At 33.5% G+C, this 22,156-nt stretch overlaps 1 protein-coding gene across 1 annotated transcript in view; it reads left to right on the plus strand.

Moving 5' to 3' along the window:
* The first annotated feature begins 7,802 nt into the window (after positions 1-7,802).
* LOC140040802 (uncharacterized) overlaps positions 7,803-22,156 on the plus strand; it is a 190,795-nt gene continuing 176,441 nt past the window's right edge. Inside the window, exon 1 of the mRNA XM_072087013.1 lies at positions 7,803-7,939. The gene's annotated coding sequence lies outside the window, so the exon portion shown is untranslated. The remainder of the gene's footprint in view (positions 7,940-22,156) is intronic.

Consider the following 22,156-nt stretch of genomic DNA (forward strand, 5'->3'; position numbering starts at 1 on the left):
GGAATTAACATCCTGTTGCACATAACTTCCTTGAGGGAGGCTCTAAATTCATCTGCCATCGGGTAATAGCGATGACCCCCTCTCCCTCTAACAATAGAAAATAAGTTCTCAAGGCAATCTTGATTTAGTCTGCCTGTGAGTATAAACTTAAAGGCGTGATTGTTGATTAATCAGTATTTGAGATTCTTCGAAATGAATATTGCACAAGTGGCAATTACGGTGTAATAGAAACTTGGTTTCCTTCTCAAATCCACGCGTCGTGTGTTCTGGGCCCATTTTGCACACCTGTAAATTAATAATTGTCTAGGCCTAGTGAGTTTTTGCTTTATCATAATTAACGTTTACGTAATTATAGGACGTCTACGTGCATGCTAATCGGATTTTCAAATTGGTTAGGGCCTAAAATCAAATACTTAAGCCTAACCTAAAACCACTAACGGTTGAATTTCATAATTAAGTATAAGATTCAATTAAAAATTGTTTGTTAGGGCTACTCAACGGATAAGTAATATAATATACTGTAATGTATGTAACGGCTAGTTAAATTAAACGAAATAAAATAACCATGAGACAGAAAGCAAATATTAACCATGAGACGGAAAGCATGAAATAATCAAGATCACAATTTGTTTATATTAAGTATTATTATTATTATTATTTGTATAATGTAAAAAGAGGGACTAGGCCTAGGCCTACAGCGACATGCCAACTGGGCTTCTTGTAGTCTTTCGACCAAATTTTTACTTATATGCCAACAATTGTAATGATATATATTTGGTCAATAAATGTTTCTTGAATTGAAAGTTTTAAAAATTGTTTGTTAAGGGTACTAAATGTTAAAGGATAAGTAATATATAACCAGGGAACAGTGAAATTAGTGTAATTTCACTGTTATATAACTATGTACTAGCCTAGTAGGCCTAGCCTAGGCCTAGGCCTAAGTAGCCTAATAATGATAATAATAATCATTTCATACGTTTAAATAATAATTATTAATGTTAAGATGTACTAGGCCTAGGCCTAGGCCTAGGCTACTTATTTAATTACATAAATTTACCTGATCTTGTCTTTGGGAAAATTGTAAAACTTAAGTTCTGGGTTGGCCTTTGAATTGCTTTTACAATTAATTGCAGCACAGTACATCCCTCAACTTTTTCTCTTTTCATTCAGTGTTTCTTTACCATACAAACTTTGGCGCGACTCCTCAATCCCATTTTCTAAAGAATATTGCGATCGTCACGCAAAAGTTCGTTACTTGTTTAAGCGAGGGGGCGCACTAAAGTGTTACGCGTAAACGCGGGTAGTGTCACATCTTTAGATTATAAGATCTTTGATACATACTAAATAAGACTTGATTTAATAGATATTATACATGTCACATTAAATAGAATTATGATAATAGTTTTTGCAATTGTAAACTATTTTATAATACATATTTATTAACAAACTAGTGTACATTCACTTTTACAGACAATTATTTACTAACATGCTAAATTAGTTCACAAAAAAGGCCTAACACAGCAACACCAAAAATCAACGAATCGTTACTCAGCACGGCCTATTCTTTCCATTGCCGCGTACTACTCTACGCCCGGTAAATTAAGTATTGTTTTTATGATATAAATTATTATAAAATACATGTTATTAATTGGACAAAATGTTAAATGTTATTAACATTTATTTGTTTTACCAGAAACAAGTTAAATATAGGAATATTATTAAACAATCCTTCGTGAAAACGCGTAAACACCAACACGCCCGGTCACGCTATCGTAGCGCCCGGTTGATAAAGCAAACTGTTTATACGGCAGTTTTTACTAAATAAATTGCATAAAACGAACAATTAAATATCCAAATAGTATTTAACATGATGTTGGCATGTAGTTGATAACATTTTTTATCATGAAAATACTACCGGTGGTCTAGCCTTTGATTATTGAAACAGTCACAAAAAGTTGTATACATCCCAGATACATCCACACTTATGGCGGCGCCCTACCACATGGACAATATTACTGTTACAGGGAAAATCGCGGATTACTCATTCTTGTGATAAATATTCTTTGCTAGTAGCAAAGAACTTAATAACATAAGAATCTCCTGTTCTTAATTTGCATTCAAAATACAGTATCGGAAGTACAGGGTTAAAAGGTCAAACTGGGCGACGCCATTTCACAGCATGGAGCAGCGCCCCCTCCAAACTAGGAAGTCAATTACTCTAACCCCCCCCCCCCCCCCACCTAGAGTATTAGCAGACCCCTCTATGATTTTGACTTTCTAATTTGATGCGGGCGCCCTACTCTTCAGTCAGTCAATTACTCTAACCCCCCTAGAGTATTAGCAGATCCCCTCTATGATTTTGACTTTCTAATTTGATGCGGGCGCCCTACTCCATGGCTCACAATGGCGCCACCCATAGCTCTATTCTATCCCACAATGCCTTTCGAAATTGTTACGCGCTTCGGACGAACAGGAGATTCTTGTGTTATAAGTTCTTTGCTAGTAGATTCTACCACTACCACATGAGTCGAGTACAGTACACAGTAGTTGGTCCCTGGATGTATTGATTTAAATATCAACCAACAGCACACTATTACGTCACACCAACAAAACAGTCAAGAGTACGTTAAAACAACAGGGGGAATCAGAGCGATTTTATTAATATCGACCTCATTCTTTACGTTGTTTCCGAACAAATTCGTTTTACCGAAAAAAACATTTATTCACTTTTTGTTATATTTTGTGATTTTTTCTTCGTTTTTATTATAAGGACACCATTGGAATTAAGCTTTTTTAGCTTTATGGGTAATCCTTAGCATGTTGATTGTACTTAATAAAGCAAACAAACAAACAGATCGTCTAAACGCATCATCTTATTAGTTGTCGAATCTTAAACATTTCTAAATATGCATATTAAAATTGTAGTGAGTATAGCCAATCGGGCGCGTGCGGCTGGAACTAGTGACTACTACTAGAGGCCTACACTGCAAAAAACAACAATCCCTTCCCACGTGGGCACCAAATATGTGTGTTTGGCCTTTCACGCACCTCATTAGCATACTTAGGCCTATATCACATGTTAAATTCTCTGTGAATGCTCTTCCTGTTAACTTGATATTCAATATCACGATACGAAAGCACGATAAAATCTTATGTGAACAACTATCCGAAAAAACTAAGAAATTAAGGTTTACGCATTGCTGCACAAGAACAAAAATACAAACAGTACAGTCGCTTCTATTGGTCATTGACAAAAAAAAGTTTGTAGATTTTATTTATTTATAAACTTATTTTACATGGATGACATTTTCATTAAAATAATATTCTTACAAATGGTCCATGATTAAAGAAATTAAACTAACATGTCCTGATAGTATAAGCGTGGGCATGGGTCCATGGTATAACCTGCTGGTGACAATCTAATTACACTGTAGAAATGTTTAAAATGGTTTTTAATTCCGTAATCGTATTCATGTTGTTGTAAGTGGATTCGTCAAATTAGGGTGAGGTTGCATGTACGTCTAGTCCTGATACCAGTTTGAAGGCAGTTTGTGAACGTACAGAGGAAAAACGAACAGTGAATTGTACAAACCGGAATCTTAATAAATGAAAATAAAAAGTAAAAACATAAATAATGTGAGTTTGACGGATAGGAACATTTTGCAATTTTGCACAACAAATGCGCGTAAAACATATGTATTACGGTACATTAACACATTTCTTTCATAATTTACTTATATTAAGCTAAAGAAGAGAAAATCACATACTCTGGTTGACTTACGTAACCGCAGTAAAACACAACATTAGGCCTAATTGTAAAATACTAAAATTAAAATGTGCGATAGGTACAGTAATTCAAATAAATTTCATTTCATATTTTATAGGAAGTTTTCTATGTTTATTTCTTAAGGTGTATGGTCTAACTCAAATTATTACTTGTACATAAATTGGTAAAACTTCCTCATCATCTTTAGATCATATTCTGTGTAACTCAACCGATAGAGTGACCTACACTTAATATAGGCATGAGTAATCATCTTGCTATATATTGTACTAGTCCCAATGCCCACAATACAATTTAAATTTTATATACCCAACGTTAAAGTTAATAAACTGTCTTAACAGAATTGTCTGGGCTGATATTGTCAATAGCACTAATGTTAATCATGCATGGGAAGAACTTAACCGTTTATTTCTGAAAGTTATTGATGAAATTGGTCCCATTAAAAAAATCCGATTGAAATGTCATACAGATCCTTGGAAGAGTGAAGAGATTTTAAACGAGATAAATATTTATATTCTTTTAGAATAATAGCAAAGTTAATATTTATAAAAAATACACTAAATTGAGGAACAAAATCCAAAAAGATATACAAAAAGGCCAAAGCAAACTATTTTAGAAACAAGGTTGATGAATAGTAACTCTATAAAAAAACTATTGAAGAAGCACCTGAAAAACCTGAGCTCCAAACAAACCAAAAAGTCTTCAACCAAATAGTTCTCGAATCTAGTGGCGTTCTTTACCACGAACCTTATAAAATAAGGTAGCCAATCTAATGAATTCGTTTTTCACAAACATTGCCTCTTCACCAGTAAATAAGCTTCCAGGATAAAGGTCTTTTTAGTATGTCCTTCCTTATTTTAAAATCATATAAAAATATAAAATGTGAAGTCTAATAGTTTCACTCTTAATCCTATTGACGAAGATTATACGTGACTCGACAAAAATAATTCTAATAAATGTACTGGACTGGATTTGTATGTTTATGCTGTTCGTTGTGATTGTCTATGCTGTTTTTTAAAGGACCCCATTGGAATTAAGTTGATTTTCCTTCGACTTTATGGGCTATCCATGGTTCCTTATTTAATGTATTTACTTATAATCATATTGTCTTTTGTTGAAACCGAATAAAATCACCAGCTTTGTAACTGAAACATTGGGAAAGAAACACTGGTATACTTAATAAACTTTCCAAAGAAATCACCAACGTACCATTTCAGGAAAATTTCGGTGAGAAAAATAAAAAAAAAATACAGAAAAACCCCATCTCAATTAACTACAATTTCGCCTTTATACTGTCTTTCTAGCAGCTTGTTACAACCGCTAATTAGCTGGCGTTTTCTACATTTTCAGACATTTCCCGGATGTTCTTAAACACCTTGTACATTTTCAGGCTGGCAGATCTGCAATCATATTATCCACATCGTTTTTCCAATGCAAAGCATACTGTACATTTTCCACCATCATTGTACAACCCATGTCTACTGCCCTCTTTAGTTTATTACGTTTCAGCGCGCTCTGTCTGTCCTGATTTGACATGCATGCTGAGTGCGCAGTGAAGGTGGTGAGGGAAAAAAGTGAAAATAAACTTTTAATAAAAAGTTTTAGCAGGAGTAACTAAAATGTGTAAGTTTTCTTATATAAAAAATATATAACAAGAATAAAAATGTCCTTGGTTTAACTTACTAGGCTAGCCTATACTACTTAATTTCTTATAAATCCAAAGCGAAATTTTCTGCTGTTTATGATGATGATGGAGTGGTACACATCACACTCATCACAGTGATACAACCTGCTGTCATTCCTCTAGGCCTAGGCTAGACCTAGGCCATGACCAGTTAAAGACTCGTACTACTAGGCCTAGTACTACCCTTTTCATATCTGCAAAATGTAACAACCAGGAAATCTCCGGAGAAAATCACACCGATTAGAGGCCTGTTCTGTTCTTCTGCGTTTGTACTGCGCATGTGTGTTGCCCTGGAATTTAACTGACCAATCACAATACACTAATAAAATAATAGCGCTCCAACTATGCAATGACAAATAGGCCTACCGTAGTTTCTCCCAAGGTTTTTGGTTTACGATGAAATCGGTTGCGTTTGAAATCGGTTGCGATAAAATCAACTTCCGGTATTTTGTATGGCGCGCCGCTAGAGCTATACTTTTGATGATATAGGTCCCATTTAAATCTGTTGCGCTATTTTTATTTGGTTAATAAATATTTATTATTATCAATCATTAATTTTTTTTTATTTCACAGGTCTCGGAGAAGGAATGTGTCTTTCCAAAATGGCCATTTCTAAACTTGTTTAAATATTATATTAGGCGTATAATAATTTACCTCTATTTATAATATGTACTGTAAAATTAATATATATAGAGAATATACGTCTGTGTCTTTTATTATGCAAACAATTACTTAAAAGATAACAATTTATTTAAAAACAATAATTGTTACAATGTACAGCCCCTAAAGCCAGCGTATCCATTTTTATACTTATGCATACTGTGGCAGATATATCATATCCATGTTGATAACAACTTTACTATTCGATCACCTTATTTGTATTTCTATTTATTTCTATGTTATTAGAAATTCTATATTCAAAATTAACTAAAACCATAATGAGCATTTTCATTAAAAATGTATATTGTGAGTTTTATACAAATTAGCGCGACCAAAATAAAACGCGACCGATATTAAACGTAACTAATATGATAAAAAGCGTATCTATCGGCGCTCCATACAAAATACCGGATGTTGATTTTATCGTGACCGATTTCAAGCGCGACGAATTCATCTGACACCAGGTTTTTCAGGGTTCACGCATGCGTGTATGAAAGCATGTACTAAATTTGACTGGGTGTCTTTCATCTCAATTTTAATTCATAGCTCCATATAGTTTACCTAGGGCCTGTTTCTGCTGCCACTGCTCAAAATACGGTATAAAATACCGTACGGTATTTTTTATACCATATTTTTTAGTACCCTGTTTCTGCTAACAATATTTCTTGGGTGGTCGTGTTAAAATTCATCCTTTTTACCCAAATTGCCATTCATTTATTTGGTCGATAATTAAAACAATAAAGGAAATTTTACGCGTCACTTTCAACAGAATGGAGACAAGTAATTTGTTCCCTGCCCTAGTTATTGTCTTTTGCAATGTTGTCACACTGCTTTCGCAGGCTCTTCAGCTTTGGGTTTACTTGCTTTGGAGACAAGTGTATTCTGTACTCCTGCTTTATTTTTTTAGAAATGTCTTTATAAATGTGGTTGTTCCTTTTGTTACATTTAAGGCTAGGCTTATAGCTAGTTCATATGTTACCGCTTATTACCAGCTAGGCCTACAAAACTAAGGTTGACCTAGAAATGTCTACAAGAGAACGCACATTTAATACCTGGTTTAATGTTTTTAAAGTTATGCATTATTTTTACAAAACGTCAAAAATTGCAGGTCTATTGACTCTTTAACCTATATTTGATGTACAGTCTATTACTGTATGCATATTTACTTGCCATACCTTCAGTAGCCTAGCCAGAAGTATATGGTACCATATCAAGACAAAATAAAAAAAATAAGGAAAGATGAACTTTTTTTATGACTACACTGTAGTAATCTACTAGAAAATTTATCGACAAATATGAAATTGTAGAACTTATCATAAATAATAATTTCTTCAAATTAAAAAAATGTTTGCAACCAAATTATGATCAATGGCCTGTTTTATCTATCAATTGTTTTATCATTGTTATTGCTTAAACCTTTTCTACATTTGTAGGAACACTTTCAAATTATAAAGATTGGTAATTATCTGAATCTATTCAAGCATTTAAAATGCGAGATATTATTATTAGAAAGAATTGTGAAATTGCAAAGATTATATTGTTTTGTTGAGTCAGTCCATTTGTTCACAAGAATTACAATAGAGATGTTCAGCAACTATTGAAGTGTGATTGTAGTTCTCGTATTTTGTTTTTTTAGCAGATTTACACATGCCTTTATACCCACACTACTGAGAACGTTGGACATTGTTTTTCAGCTTGTAAATGCATATTACAAAATCTTTGGTTATGCAAGTCAATTTGGTCAGTAGTTGTGATCTATCTGAAAATTACTCAATAAATTGTTTAATCTTATAAGCATGCTTTCATTCAAGGTAAGTTCTTCATAGTTTGTTTCTAGTGTTTACTTTTACTTTGGGCTAGTACCAGTAACTTGCCATTAGATTCCATTTTTTTTACATAATATATTTTGGATTGTTTAGTTCTCAACAAAGTACAGATTGGGATTACCTTGAATTGAATTGGAATAGCCATAAATAATAAAGTGTGAAATATAAACATTTGATTCAAACAAAGGTAATACAGTTAGTAGACAGGTCAGTGTGTTGTTCATAGGCTAATTTGCTATTTCAGTCTGTGCTCCTCCTGTTGCCCTCATCTCTCCCAAGATAATTTGTTTGTCAACATAACAATTTTGCATGTTGTTAGATAAGTAATGTTAAGTATTTCTTCAAGTTTTGACTGACATTTATATGCCCACTGGGTTCTAGCAAGGCCAACTTCTGGATAACCAATAAAACAACATGCAAATGTATTTCATTGTGTAATAGCTACCTTCTGATTTAAACCTGTGACCTTTGCGAGCACCTCTGTGGGTGGTGAATTTCTATAATTTTAAGGGAATCATGTGCTTGATTTTTACAAGGTCATGAATAACTTATTTTAAATTATAAATACAGTAGTACAGTACTAGTAGAAGTACAGTAGTAACAATATCTGACATACATTTGTTGAAAACTTTAACCTTTTCACTGCGGAGCATTACTCCCACTCCCTCTGTGCGTAATATATATTTAAGAAAAACATGATATTTTTAATATTAAATTGCAAAAAAATACTAATTGAGATAATTGTGTAATTATTTTTGTGGTGCGTGATGGGCAAAGGGTTAGTCTACAGTTAGGTATAAAAAAAAAAGTAATTTCACTGTTGCATATTGATGACGTCATGTGACGTCATTACATTACAGGTATTTTGGATTTCGTGTTTTTTATCGAATCAATGATAAAAACTATATTTTCTATAAGAAATTCTTATGGAATACGTTTTTCCAACTAGATATTCATGAAGATACGTATAACAAATAAAAATATACAAAAAAATGAATTATTTTTATAGTTTATAAAAATTATGCACAAATCAAGGTTTTGGGGCAAAATCGTGAAAATAATGACAGTTTCTAAAAATTCACTATAGTACAAAAACTATTTTTTTGTTTAATTTTTTTACTATTTAATTTGTTTTTTTGCGTGTTGTGATAAACACCATGTTGCCCTATTGGGGCTGGTAAATTTTTGTTACTTTCAAAATGGCCGCCATTATGCTACTCAAAACAACTTTCCAAGATAGAAATACTATTATATACTATATATAATATAACTATAGAGGGCGCATTATTTTCAAGACGATAATACAACTATAGAGTTTTTGCTGGAAAAAATTTGTAATGACTTGCAAAAATATTCAAGTTCATCGAAAAAATATAGAGGGTGCTATATATTATAGGCAAATACGATTAAATCATTGTTTTGCCCATACCCGGTATTTCCATGTACCTGTATACGTATTTCAACGACGTCTGAAAGGGTTAAAGTATTTTTTTTTTATTAAGAAAATTGAGAAATAGCTTGTCACAAAAAAAGAACAGATCTTAAAATACTATAAACTCCAATCAAATTAAAATTCAATCACAAATCTCTGATAATATTCATGAATGACCACCAAGGAGAACAGGTTTTACTCAAGCACACAAATGGAGTATGGATGGGACATGTTCGAAGGAAAGATGAAGAGATACCAATAGACAGAGCTTGGCTGTTGTTGGAAGAAAATAAGGAAAGATGGTTAATGCATGGAGGTATAAATACCTATGGTTAATGGTAGACTAAAGAAAAAGAAACCATGAAACAGTGGAGAGAAAGTGCAAATTAATCACAGTATTGTTATTGTTCAAAATGGTTATCCATGGCAAATCCTAACTGTATTTTAAAAATAAAGAAGATTTTATCAGCGGCACACGTTATCGTAATAGCTTTTTTAGATATTTTAAATCTAAATAGGATTAAATATACAAGTTGTGTGAGAAACGTAGAGCCTTTAAGAGGGGCGACTCTAACCGTATGAAAATATTGACTAGAGAGATTAAATCTGAAATAATGAAATAGAAGAACATTTATAGGAAAAAAGTTGAACATAACTTCAGGTCTAATAATATGAAACAAGTTTGGCAGGGTATGAAACTTATGAGTGGTTACACAAACGGTGGTAATACACCCACCTCGATTCCGAATGTTACTTTGCAATATGTTAATGAGTTAAATGAATTTTATAACCGTTTTAATGTTCATGATTTTAAAAAAGAAAGAGAGGCTCTATTTACAGTAGCTCGTGTCGGGTGACTGACGATGATCCCAAATTTAGTATAAGCATTTCTGATGTACATAACGAATTCATGAAACTCAATTCATCGAAGGCTGCTGGGCCGGATAGAATCCCACCACGAGTACTTAAGGTCTGCTCTCCTCACCTTGATGGTATATTTACATTTATTTTCAATATGTGTCTTTCTTATCATGCGTTCCCGGATATTTGGAAACTTTCATGCATTATACCGGTACCTAAGAAACCTAAGATTAACAGCATGAATGATTTGAGACCCGTCGCACTCGCGTCTGTCGCGATGAAAATATTGGAACGTATTATTTTAAAAATTATGAAACCTTATGCTGAAAAAGTGTTAGACCCGTTGCAATTTGCTTACCGATCACTCCGTAGTACCAGTGATGCGATATATTTTAAATTACATAAATTGTATTCACATCTAGATAATGTAAAGAAAGGCCACTCGGCACGTGTTATGTATTTTGATTTTCAGTCTGCGTTTAATACCATACAACCCCATATCCTAGCAGACAAAATGTTGAATATGGAGTTTCCCCGTCCGATTGTTCGTTTAGTTTTAAATTTCATTTGTGATAGAAAACAATTTGTTAATATTAATGGTGTTAAGTCATAAATCGTAACCTCTGACAACGGTGTTCCTCAGGGTACTGTCAACGCACCTAAATTATATTCCTTGTATACGGCCGATTACAGATCTTTAAATGATGAGCTTTGCCCCGTTGTTAAATTCGCTGATGACACTTGTACTATTGGTCTCATAGTTTCAAACAATGATTTGTTAAATTTTGTCACAATAATTATCTCCAAATAAATGCATCTAAAACAAAGGAGATGATCATTGATTTTAGGACTAAACATAAATTTAATTTTCAACCAATCACTATCAAAGGTAAAGAAATTGAAATTGTTGACCAGTACAAGTATCTAGGTATTGTTTTCAATGATAAACTGAGTTGGGGAGACCATATAGACTTCATCAGCAAAAAATTAAATCCCAGAATGTATTGTATGAGAACTTTATATAAATTTATCTCCTGTGATTTGATGTTACTTTCGTTCTATAGTTCCGTTATATGTAGTGTTTGGACGTACTGCCTCTCCTGTTGGGCTGGTAATGTTACCGGAGGGAATAAAGGACGCCTTGAAACTTTCATCCGTCGGACTGGTAAAATGATTGGTCTGGAACTGCCTTCCATTACCGATGTGCACCTAGAACACCTCCATAAAGATTTTGAACGCATTGGGTCGGATGCCTCTCATCCTCTCCACAAAGTGATCATAGACCAACTTCATCCAAGTGGTAGATTGAGGCTCCTCAGTGTGAAAACAAATCGATATGCCAAATCCTTTATTCCCTCCGGTATCATCCAGTACAACAGAAAGTCAAGAAGATAATTTTATCTTGTATTTTTGATGTTTTTATATGAATGGTTTTATGCTATATTTGTTTTTATTGTGTTTTCTTGTTATTATGACGAGCAATGAATTTCCTTTTTGAGGATCAATAAAAGTTATGTTATCTTATCTTATCTTATCTTACCCGAAGGACAATTTATAGTAACAAAAGGTATTAAGTCACGTGTAGTACTGTACACATTGCATTCAAAGTAGAAACTCAACATTTTTTGTACTGAGTACATAAATGTATTATCTTGTGCCCATTTTGCCCGGATAAACCTCTTCTTTCTGATTCACAATTTCTATAAAAAAACACCTGTTCCACTTGAATGCATAAATTATCTTTCATTATGCAAATTTGTTATCATATCATCTATTTCCATTCCAAGTGCATGATCGCATTATCCGCATGACTGATATTTGACAGACAATGAAGATGTCTTGATCTAGAATTGTGCTAACTACGCGTGCGTGACTTCATCCACAATCTAGAAGAACTAGGTCTGTAATGCATTCAATACCCACCTTGTTGATTCTAATTTGTTTATTTTGTTTACAATATCCATTACAAATAAGTAAACTTAGTTGCTGTAGCGAATAGTGTTAAACTAATTAGCTTTAGCTGACATTACAGCGACAAATTATGTTATGCCAATAGCAATGTCTGGTTTTATTTCAAGCACCAACATGATTTAATTAATTAATGTAGGTTCATCGATTTAATCATTCATTTCTATTTATGCTCTTAATTGTATCTTTTTGGCGATCTCATGGACCTTGTTAATTTAGAATGAGATTAGGGTATTTGATCTCGGTTTCTCACATTTGAATTAATAACATTTTAATATACATACTCAGCTTTATGTACAGTAAACATTGTAAGAATTATGTGAGACATGGATATTAATTAGACTTGTGAATCTTGCGTGATTGTAAAACCTGTCGTGTACGCCATCTGTAACTGCTGTACTGCGCAGCCAAATTGAGAGTGCTCAATTTTTTTAATAGACCTAGCTTTCGACAATCGATATTGATAGTATTGAGTGTCATTTGTAATTCTATTGCCAAGTTAAATATACGCTTTTTGAAACCATATTTTTACTACTTACGTACTTAGCCTGGGACATACACGAAATTATTGGACTTGATTCCTCCATCCAACTTCCTGTCTGCCATTGTGACAGCCAGTTCTTCTCTCTAGTACATCAGGGTGCAGTGCTGGTCTTCCTTGTTTTGCAAGCCCATAATTTGGCTGACACCTTTTTTTTCCATTAGTTTCTTGCGGCTGCAAAAAGGTGACCTTTCTTTATGTCAAAAAAACTGTTTCCAGAGTTCCATGTAAAAAAGGATGATTGATTGATTGTAATCAGGATTAAACTTGACTGATATATTTATTTTGCAATTTTTGTAAAATTGTTTGTAAAATAAATCAAAATATTGTATACTTTTAGGGCCTGTTTCTGCTGCAACTGCTCAAAATACGGTATAGAAATATGGTGTAAAAAAAAAAAATGGTATATTTTATACCGTATTGTTTAGTATCCCGTTTCTGCTAATAATACTTCTTGGGTGGTCGTGTTAAAATTCATCCTTTAACCCAAATTGCCATTCGTGAGCCGGAAGACTGTGTTTGACATAAGTATACTGAGCGTGAGCACTAAGGTAACTCCACTCTCAAGGAATTCCCACTCTCGATCTCCACACACACCAGGGATACACATGTGCTTTCCCAATAAACATGGTAGACCTAACGAAGAACGTCTTAATTAAAAGTTGCATGCAATAAAGGAAGTTTTACGCTTTACTTTCAACAGCCTAGCCCTAGTGATAGAGATGTAGTGAACACAGGTATGGCCCGATGTCCCAATATCCGGTCCAAAACATCGTAACGGGGACAAGTAATTCGTTCCCTCCCCCAGTCTTTTGCAATGTTGTACTGCATTCACAGGCTTTTCAATTTGAGTTTACTTTGCTTTGGAGACTATTCCGTACTCACAGATTTATAAAATACCGTAACGTCTTCGCTCCACATTTTAGTTGAATATATCTATACACTTGTAAAACAGCTGACAACGGTATTTTTTATTGGCATCAGAAATAGTTACAGAAAATACGGTATAAATTTGAAAATACCAAAATCATTTGGTGGGGAAAATACGGTGTGCAAAAAAAATCTATTTTTTTATGAGCGCTGTTTCCGCTACCAAAAAAATACTGTATATATATATACAGTATTAAACAAATATCGTATTAAATACGGTATTTACTTGGCAGCAGAAACAGGGTCTATTCTGATTAACTTGTGAGAAAAATGTTCATACTGTGTATTACATTTTTATATTAAAATCTTAGGGTCTGTTTCTGGTGAAAAAATCAAAATAATCAATTTTTTCCAGTCAACGTAAACCACAAAAATAATTGTGTTGCAATTGAAAATTGCTACGACTTTAATCGGTTATTCAGGTAATCGGTTTTTAAAATCACGTCATCATTCCCCCACACAGCGCAGTTCAAGTTATGGAAGGCCGATGAGAGTTGGTTTGTTTACATCCTATCGCTGCCTAAAACTCTCACATGTAGGATTAAAAATTACTCATTACGTATTAAAGCTATTTAATATTATCTGTTATATTAATAAGGACACGTCGGCGAGAAAAGTTTGTTTCGCCGTTCGTTTCGCCGTTCGTTGGTTCGGCCTGCTAGGCCTATCTATAGGCTATATATTTCTACCGAAACAAGTCAACAGGCCTAAAAAAGGACATGTAAAACATCGTTAGCCTGGACTGGTGGGATGTAACGGTGTACTTGTAACACAGAATCCTGGAGTCTCTCTGTATAATTCTCCCTCACAAAATAATAAAAATCAAATGTTTAACATTGATTGTTATTCGGTCTATATCGCGATCGTTGTTTTGCTGCTGATCGTCGTCGATATCGGTCAAATAAACAGCATGCTCTTCGTGACGTGAATGAGTTTGCCATACTCTAGAGGTCAAAGTGGGGTCAATAATCGCTATTTGTGTTGCAGCTCAAAACTGCTCCGCAATAATCGGTTAAAACAAGAAATAATCGATTAAAACACGCAAGGGATTGAGTGTTTTTAATCGGTTATTTTTAATCGGTTATTTTATTTTGCGCGGTTTCTGCTGCCCAAAAATAATCGATTAAAAAAATAAACGGTTAATAATCGATTATGTCTGCTCAGCAGAAACAGGCCCTTAGTTGAAGTCTTTGATTTGTAAATTTTAACTTCTCATAACAACATAATCATTCAATTAGTGCACTATAGACTTACTAAGAAAACAAAAACAAGAGAAACTTAAGCTGGACATAAGTTTCCTACTAAGGTGTGATAGCCTGGACGAGAATAGTAAAGTTTATCATTAGCGGGTCACACTACTCTAGTCATGCATTTAATTGATTTGAGGTTTCATAATGGGTATGTACTTATTGTAGGTTTCATAATGGGTATGTACTTATTGTAGGTTTCATAATGGGTATGTACTTATTGTAGGTTTCATAATGGGTATGTACTTATTGTAGGTTTCATAATGGGTATGTACTTATTGTAGGTTTCATAATGGGTATGTACTTATTGTAGGTTTCATAATGGGTATGTACTTATTGTAGGTTTCATAATGGGTATGTACTTATTGTAGGTTTCATAATGGGTATGTACTTATTGTAGGTTTCATAATGGGTATGTACTTATTGTAGGTTTCATAATGGGTATGTACTTATTGTAGGTTTCATAATGGGTATGTACTTATTGTAGGTTTCATAATGGGTATGTACTTATTGTAGGTTTCATAATGGGTATGTACTTATTGTAGGTTTCATAATGGGTATGTACTTATTGTAGGTTTCATAATGGGTATGTACTTATTGTAGGTTTCATAATGGGTATGTACTTATTGTAGGTTTCATAATGGGTATGTACTTATTGTTGGATCATTGTAAAATACTGTAAAATAGATAGTTTCAATAGACTTAACAAAAATACACTTGTTTTGTAGAATTAGTTTTTATATTATGTGATACATTTATGTAAATTTTTCATTTAATAAGAATAAATAAAGAAAAAGGGATAAGTGGGATATTATCAAGATACTGAAATCTGTAGTACACTAGGTATTATTGACAACAGTAGCTTAAGGGCGTGTTCAGACCTACAGAGTAAATGCTTTTGTATCATATAACTCCATGTCAGAACCAGGAAAAGATTAGTAGAAGGTAAGGTATAACATTAGTGAATGACGCTTATGATACGAAAGTCATTCATCATTCATTTTGACCTCCAACCAATCAAATTTACTCTTGCATTCACTTCAGTTTCTAACGAAAGCGTTAAGTTAAGCAAGTCTGAACACTTTACTGTTACAACCCTATTATAATATGACCTTTCTTGTGATACGAAAACAAAATTCGGAACACACCCAAAGTTAAGTTGGTAAAACGAATTTACAGTTAGCAACGCAAACCTGTTGTACAGTAGTACCTGGGCAAACCTATTTATAGTACCTGGCAAAACTATTTATAGTACCTGGGCAAACCTATTTATAGTACCTGGATAAACCTATTTATAGTATGCAGTGGGTAACCTATTTCAACACTTATTGTACCTTGGTTAACCTGGATAAACCTATTGCAGTACCTGGATAAACCTATTGTAGTACCTGGATAAACCTATTGTAGTACCTGGATAAACATGTTAATGGTACCTGGATAAAACCTTACTATGGGCCTGTTCGTAGGGGTTGAAAATACCAGCTTATTCCCGATTTCTGTTCGCGTGATCCAATTAACTTTTGCCTCGGGCTACAAAAAATTCGAGGTAAAATGTTCACCAAATTTGCAGGTTATTTCAGCGATAATCCAATTATACTCGGCCTTCGAGGATAATAAATCTCCGATAGAGGCAATGTGTCAAATTTTGGCAAACGTTCGCTGCCTAGGCCCGTCATTTCTCCTACGAAGCTCTTCCATACACGCTTCGAGAGCGATCGTCAGCTGGTGCTGTCCTTGTTGGTGTAGACCGCTTAGTAGGCCTAGCTGGTCGGGGAGCCGCTGGTCGGTGGTGTTTCCGTCGTGTAACATTGGGCTCAAATTCTTCGTCAATGAGTAAAATAATGGTCGTCAGGAGAAGGCATATTTCGGCAGGATTATCGGCGTTAAGAGGCATAAGGTTTTTCGCAAGGATAAGCAGTGTAATAGGTAGCAAGTAATTGTTATTGTAAAGAAAGATTGCGAGTAAAAAATATACAACACGAAACTAGCGTGCGAAAATGGGGTCGTAGGTTGTAAAGACAACTGACCTTAAAACGTAATTTCCGGTTTGTGATTCGTCGATTAAGCATTTAAGCGGTTAAATATTTCAAGTACGAACAACGCTCAATTTATAACCCGAGGCATGGGTGAAATTAAGCGCTTATTTTAACCACCGTACGAACACGACCTATGATAACCTACAATGGATAAACCTACCCTGGGTAAAGTTGCACTATTGCAGTACCTTGGTAGGCCTACTGTATAAGTCCATTTTCTTTCAAGCAGTACAACACTGTTAATTAGGTTATATGCATGATATGCATATAACCTCTTGATTCTGTCAAAATCTTTATTTATTTATTTATTTATTTATTTATTTATTTATTTATTTATTTATTTATTTATTTATTCTTTCCTTAGCACTATTTGTCCGTGAATTATCTTGGCATCAGTTTCATCTATCTAAGTCAATTTTTCAGAGTATATTCCTTATGGCCAGGAATCGATGTGGTTATGTTTTCACGATGCGCAATCCAAAATTACGCGGTCTACGCGCGATTTAACGAAATCACGTTTGTAATCATATCTTCACAAACATGAATCACTTTTAAACAAAATTTGGTACTCATAAATTTCAGGTCATATTTCATCATATGGCAATACAATTACGTGCGTAGCGCATATAACGCATGCGTACGCGCGCTTAAAATGTTGAAAATTGTCAGAATTTATTTTCGATGAAATTAGAGTACGTTTCAGGCAATTTTAAGCGTTTAAAAAATTGCCATGAGTGCGCAGATTTTTGCACGCGCACTGCGCGTCAAACGGTAATGCGCACTGTTTGTGTCCGATTACTGTTGTATAACCTTTCTTTAATAATATCATCATATTTTATTCACTTTTCAACGCGAAACAGCGTTATACGAGCACGTCAAAAGTGACGGGCTACGCACGTGTAAGTTAACAAAAGGGTGAAAATATGCTAAATTTTAAAATTAATATATATCGTTAGAATGCTCGGGAACACCTATTTTTTATTTAATTTTCTTGAAGTGTATGTATCATATGTATGATTTATTATGAAATTAGAAGAACAAAAGTTGATTAAGTCATCATTAATGCCATATTAAATTTAACAAAATTAATTTCGACAATCAAACAAATTATAACATTTTCTTAGGCCAAAATAACAAACTTAACGTTAACTTTCTTCCTTAAGAAGTTCATATATTAAAGTTAAAAGTATATAGTTTGACAGTGCATCATCTTTTTAAATTTTTAAAGATGTCATCATAGTAAAACATTATAATTCATTGCGGTATGTAATAATCTATCTGCACCAAAGTGGTTACTGCATAGTAAATACACGGAGGAACTTTTCTCCAACTTTTAGTCAGTTGTGTATGGCTCGATGGTCTGTGCTCGTGTCAATGGCCTTCAAGGTACCGTGTTCGAGTCTCACCTTGGGAAACGAAATAAGATTTTTTTTTTATTATCCGTATTGTTCAAATTTATTTCTTAGTGTATAGATTATACACATGATTTATAATGAAATCTAGATAAAAAGTTACTTTATGTCTTTATTATTATGTAACAACAAATGCGGTTTATGACATTATACGCAGAGGGATCTTTGATCGGATTGTGATACCGGCTATGGTGTTCGCGTTAGCAAGGTCCTATCATATATTATAAATAATTAAAGATTCTGAGAAAATCAATCAATCAATATATCTTTTAAAAATCAATTATCTTTATTTAAATCAATGCATATAACCTATAATTCGTCATAGTGACGAATTAAATCTAGTTGATTTTAATATTATAATAGTCAGACATTCAACTATCAGTTACCTCTCTAAAATGTTATTAATATTTATAATATGTAGATAACCAAATTTAAGTTTCATGTACCTGAGGACAACTATTTATGGTATACCTAGATAAACTAGTTTTACCTGGATAATGTATAATCTTCCATGTACTGTATGTGATATGTCATATCCTTGATTTATATATTAAGATTTACATTATTGTCTTATCCTAGCAAATCATCTGCAATACATTGTTTTCATTGTTGTCATGGAAATAGTATAATTATTTGTAAAGATGACTGTTTTTTTATGATCATTTTAGTTCATTGGAATTGCATAATTTGTACATTGTATAACAATTTGTATAAACTGAATATCAATGAATGCACTATACTGAATTGGTTGATGGTATTACTGTTATTAGCTTTGGAATCGACTTGCTTATATATTATACAATAGTGTTTTTACCATCAATATTTGAGTTAAAATATTGGTACCTTGATAATGGTTGCTTGTCTTTATAATGTAAGTTGTATTGTTTAGTGTGTATTTTGTACCAGCACGCAACAAGCTACATTCACACTTGTTCCGTTTAACAGAATGGAAGACGGCGCCATTTTGTTAAAAAATGGAAAATTGTATACAAAATTAAATTGCGCCTTCTTCTGTCCCATGAAATGAACAATTGTTGAATGTAGCTAAGCTTTACAGTAAGTAAGCTCTGATTTAGCCAAACAAACAAATCTTACTATTTATCTGTTTTTTACTTGTAATTGTCATAAACCAAAGACTTGTTTGCACTGGACTTGAAAAATGGTAAATTTAACCAATAAGCAAATATGAAGGCTTTCATCTCTTCATCATAGACCAAGATGTGAATAGTGAATTATTGTTACCAGCAAGGCCTATTTAGGCTTATTTAATATTTCCCTGTGTAATTTCAGTTAATTTATTTTTGCCTCCATAACAATATAAATAAACAAATATTTCTTAACAAAAAACGCTGCTCGCTTGTTGACGTATTATATTGTCCCCCTAAAAAATATTTTTTATTTCAAATTTGTTTTTGAATGTGTCTTTTATTGTCACATAATAGTATTCACGTTAACCCATGGAGGAAATTCCTCCATGGTTAACCAAACAATTATTTTCTATAAAAAATGTAATTTAAAGCAAAAAATACTTAAATTGTCTGTCAGACAATGGATTTAGGGTTATAATTAAACGTTTCTTTTCTGTTTTTATACGTGAATAAATGTTACTTTTGTGTTACAAGTGAATAAAAAATACTGAATCTGTGGCCCCATTTCTGCTGCCAATCCCAAATATACCGTATAAATATACCGTATACCGTATATGAAATTCGTGCACCGTTTCCGCTGCACATACTTCGTGGGTTTGCTGTAAAAAAGTTGGCTTTCATTACCCAAAATGCATTTCGTGAGACGGAAGTATGGATTGACCTAGAGTCTCGTGTAGTGAGGTTTATACCTGACAAAAACAAAACAATGATGGTTTCTCAAAACATCGTAGCATTGCTTTCTATTTTAAATCTAATGAGCAGAAGTGGCAACGAATTTACACCGCACATACAAGCACAATCTAGAAATGTAGAATGGGCATTGACTAGATTTATGCAAAGAAGACGCAACCCTATTGTGTTGCTCAACTGGTGGAATGAAACTGTGTAACCGCTACACCGACCAGTTGTGGAAAGAGAATTTTCGTATGTCAAAAGGTACTACTACTACTATGACTTACGACCCTAGCTAGAGGCCTAGACTAGGCCTATATGTATGTATGCCCCTCTATATATATTTCAATATATTTATATACTAGGCTTAGGCTTTTTTTTTTTAATCCAGGCACCCTAGTACTAGTAGTAGACTCCACTTGTTTTCTCCCCACAATTGAATTGCAAAAATAGTTATTTCTTCAGTCCACATTGACCACGATGGGGATATTTATGCGGTACAGTATATATACCGCATATATATACACGTTATATTTTTTATGAGACCCGTTTCTGCTGCCAAAAAATATACAGTATATATACGGTATATTTTTGGCAACAGAAACGGGGCCTAAAAAAGATGATGTGCTTATTAAATAATTTAAATAAAAATGATGTCTAAATAATATTACTTTATTATACTAAAACAGACTCAATTTCTGTCACTTTCGTTTATTTTATTGCTAAGATCATGTCTGGGGGTCACTTCATCAAGCCTAGTTGCTTCAAGTGTCAACAAATTGTATCCTATTTAATTACAAACAATTACTATTAATTATATGGACTGTTTTGATAATAATTCAATGATTATCTGACAGCGAATTACAGTATTATAATATCAGTCTAGATTGACAGTCAAATGGTAAATACCAGAAATAATGTTTTGATTATTTGACAGTGAATTATTATAAAACTGGCCTATGTTGACAGCAAGAACAAAGTCATTATTTATTGAACAAGATTTTACAGATTACTGTCTACATTCGTCTATATAATACTGTATTATCAGTAATTTCTTTCATAGACTCTCTTCTCCCAGACGTGCTTTGGGGTTTTTAATTTTAGCATGACTCGTCCTAGTTTACAAATTACCAAAAACGTCGGCCTCTAGAACTATAACTGCTGCTTGCTTTACCTTCTGAATGAGTAGTCCTCTTGAGACGTAGCTGGCTAAAGCAGCAGCGTGAAAAACATGGACAAAGAACAAGAAAACATCACACAAAACCAGGCAGAGATATATTGCAATATCTTGTATCTTGTAATTCATTTTGGTGGGAAGTTTACCAACTTAGGATCACCGTAAATCATTCTAAGCCTGAACATCTTCACCAAGCAATGATCAAATCACCACAACATTTGCTATAAACATCACATGACTGTAGTCCAACCACCAGCTAACGGTTTCTGGGTTTTGTCCTTCCAATGCAATAAATTTCCTTTTTAAAAAAGTATAAAGAAGTATCAAAATTCTTTTTTTTTATTGTGTTGTGAATAGATGGATTTTCTACCAGATGAGATCATCTCTATACCCAGTGTAAAGTTATTAAAAGAAAATATAATATAATATATAAGGTCAATTATCAAGTATCAAGTTCCATTATCAAGTGTTAAAGCTCAAATGAAATATACAGTTTATTTCTTTCAGTTTACTTAAAATCATGCTTAGGCCCTCCCCCAGGGGATAACACTTTTCAAATAGAAACCTATTTTCTCATAGAGTTGATTGGCCAACCAATCCAGTCTAATTCTTGAATGTAAAAGCACCACAACGCTAGACATAAAAACTGGTTTTCCTTAACCATGTTTCTGGTGGTAGAACAAGTCCTGTCGGATAAGGACTTAAAATTGGAGGTCCAATGTAAACATCTGGACTGTGTGCACCTTAATTTTTCAGAAAAGTAGGAGGCTGCATTATC

Source organism: Antedon mediterranea, chromosome 2 (assembly GCF_964355755.1).
Source record: "Antedon mediterranea chromosome 2, ecAntMedi1.1, whole genome shotgun sequence".
Lineage (NCBI taxonomy): Eukaryota > Metazoa > Echinodermata > Crinoidea > Comatulida > Antedonidae > Antedon > Antedon mediterranea.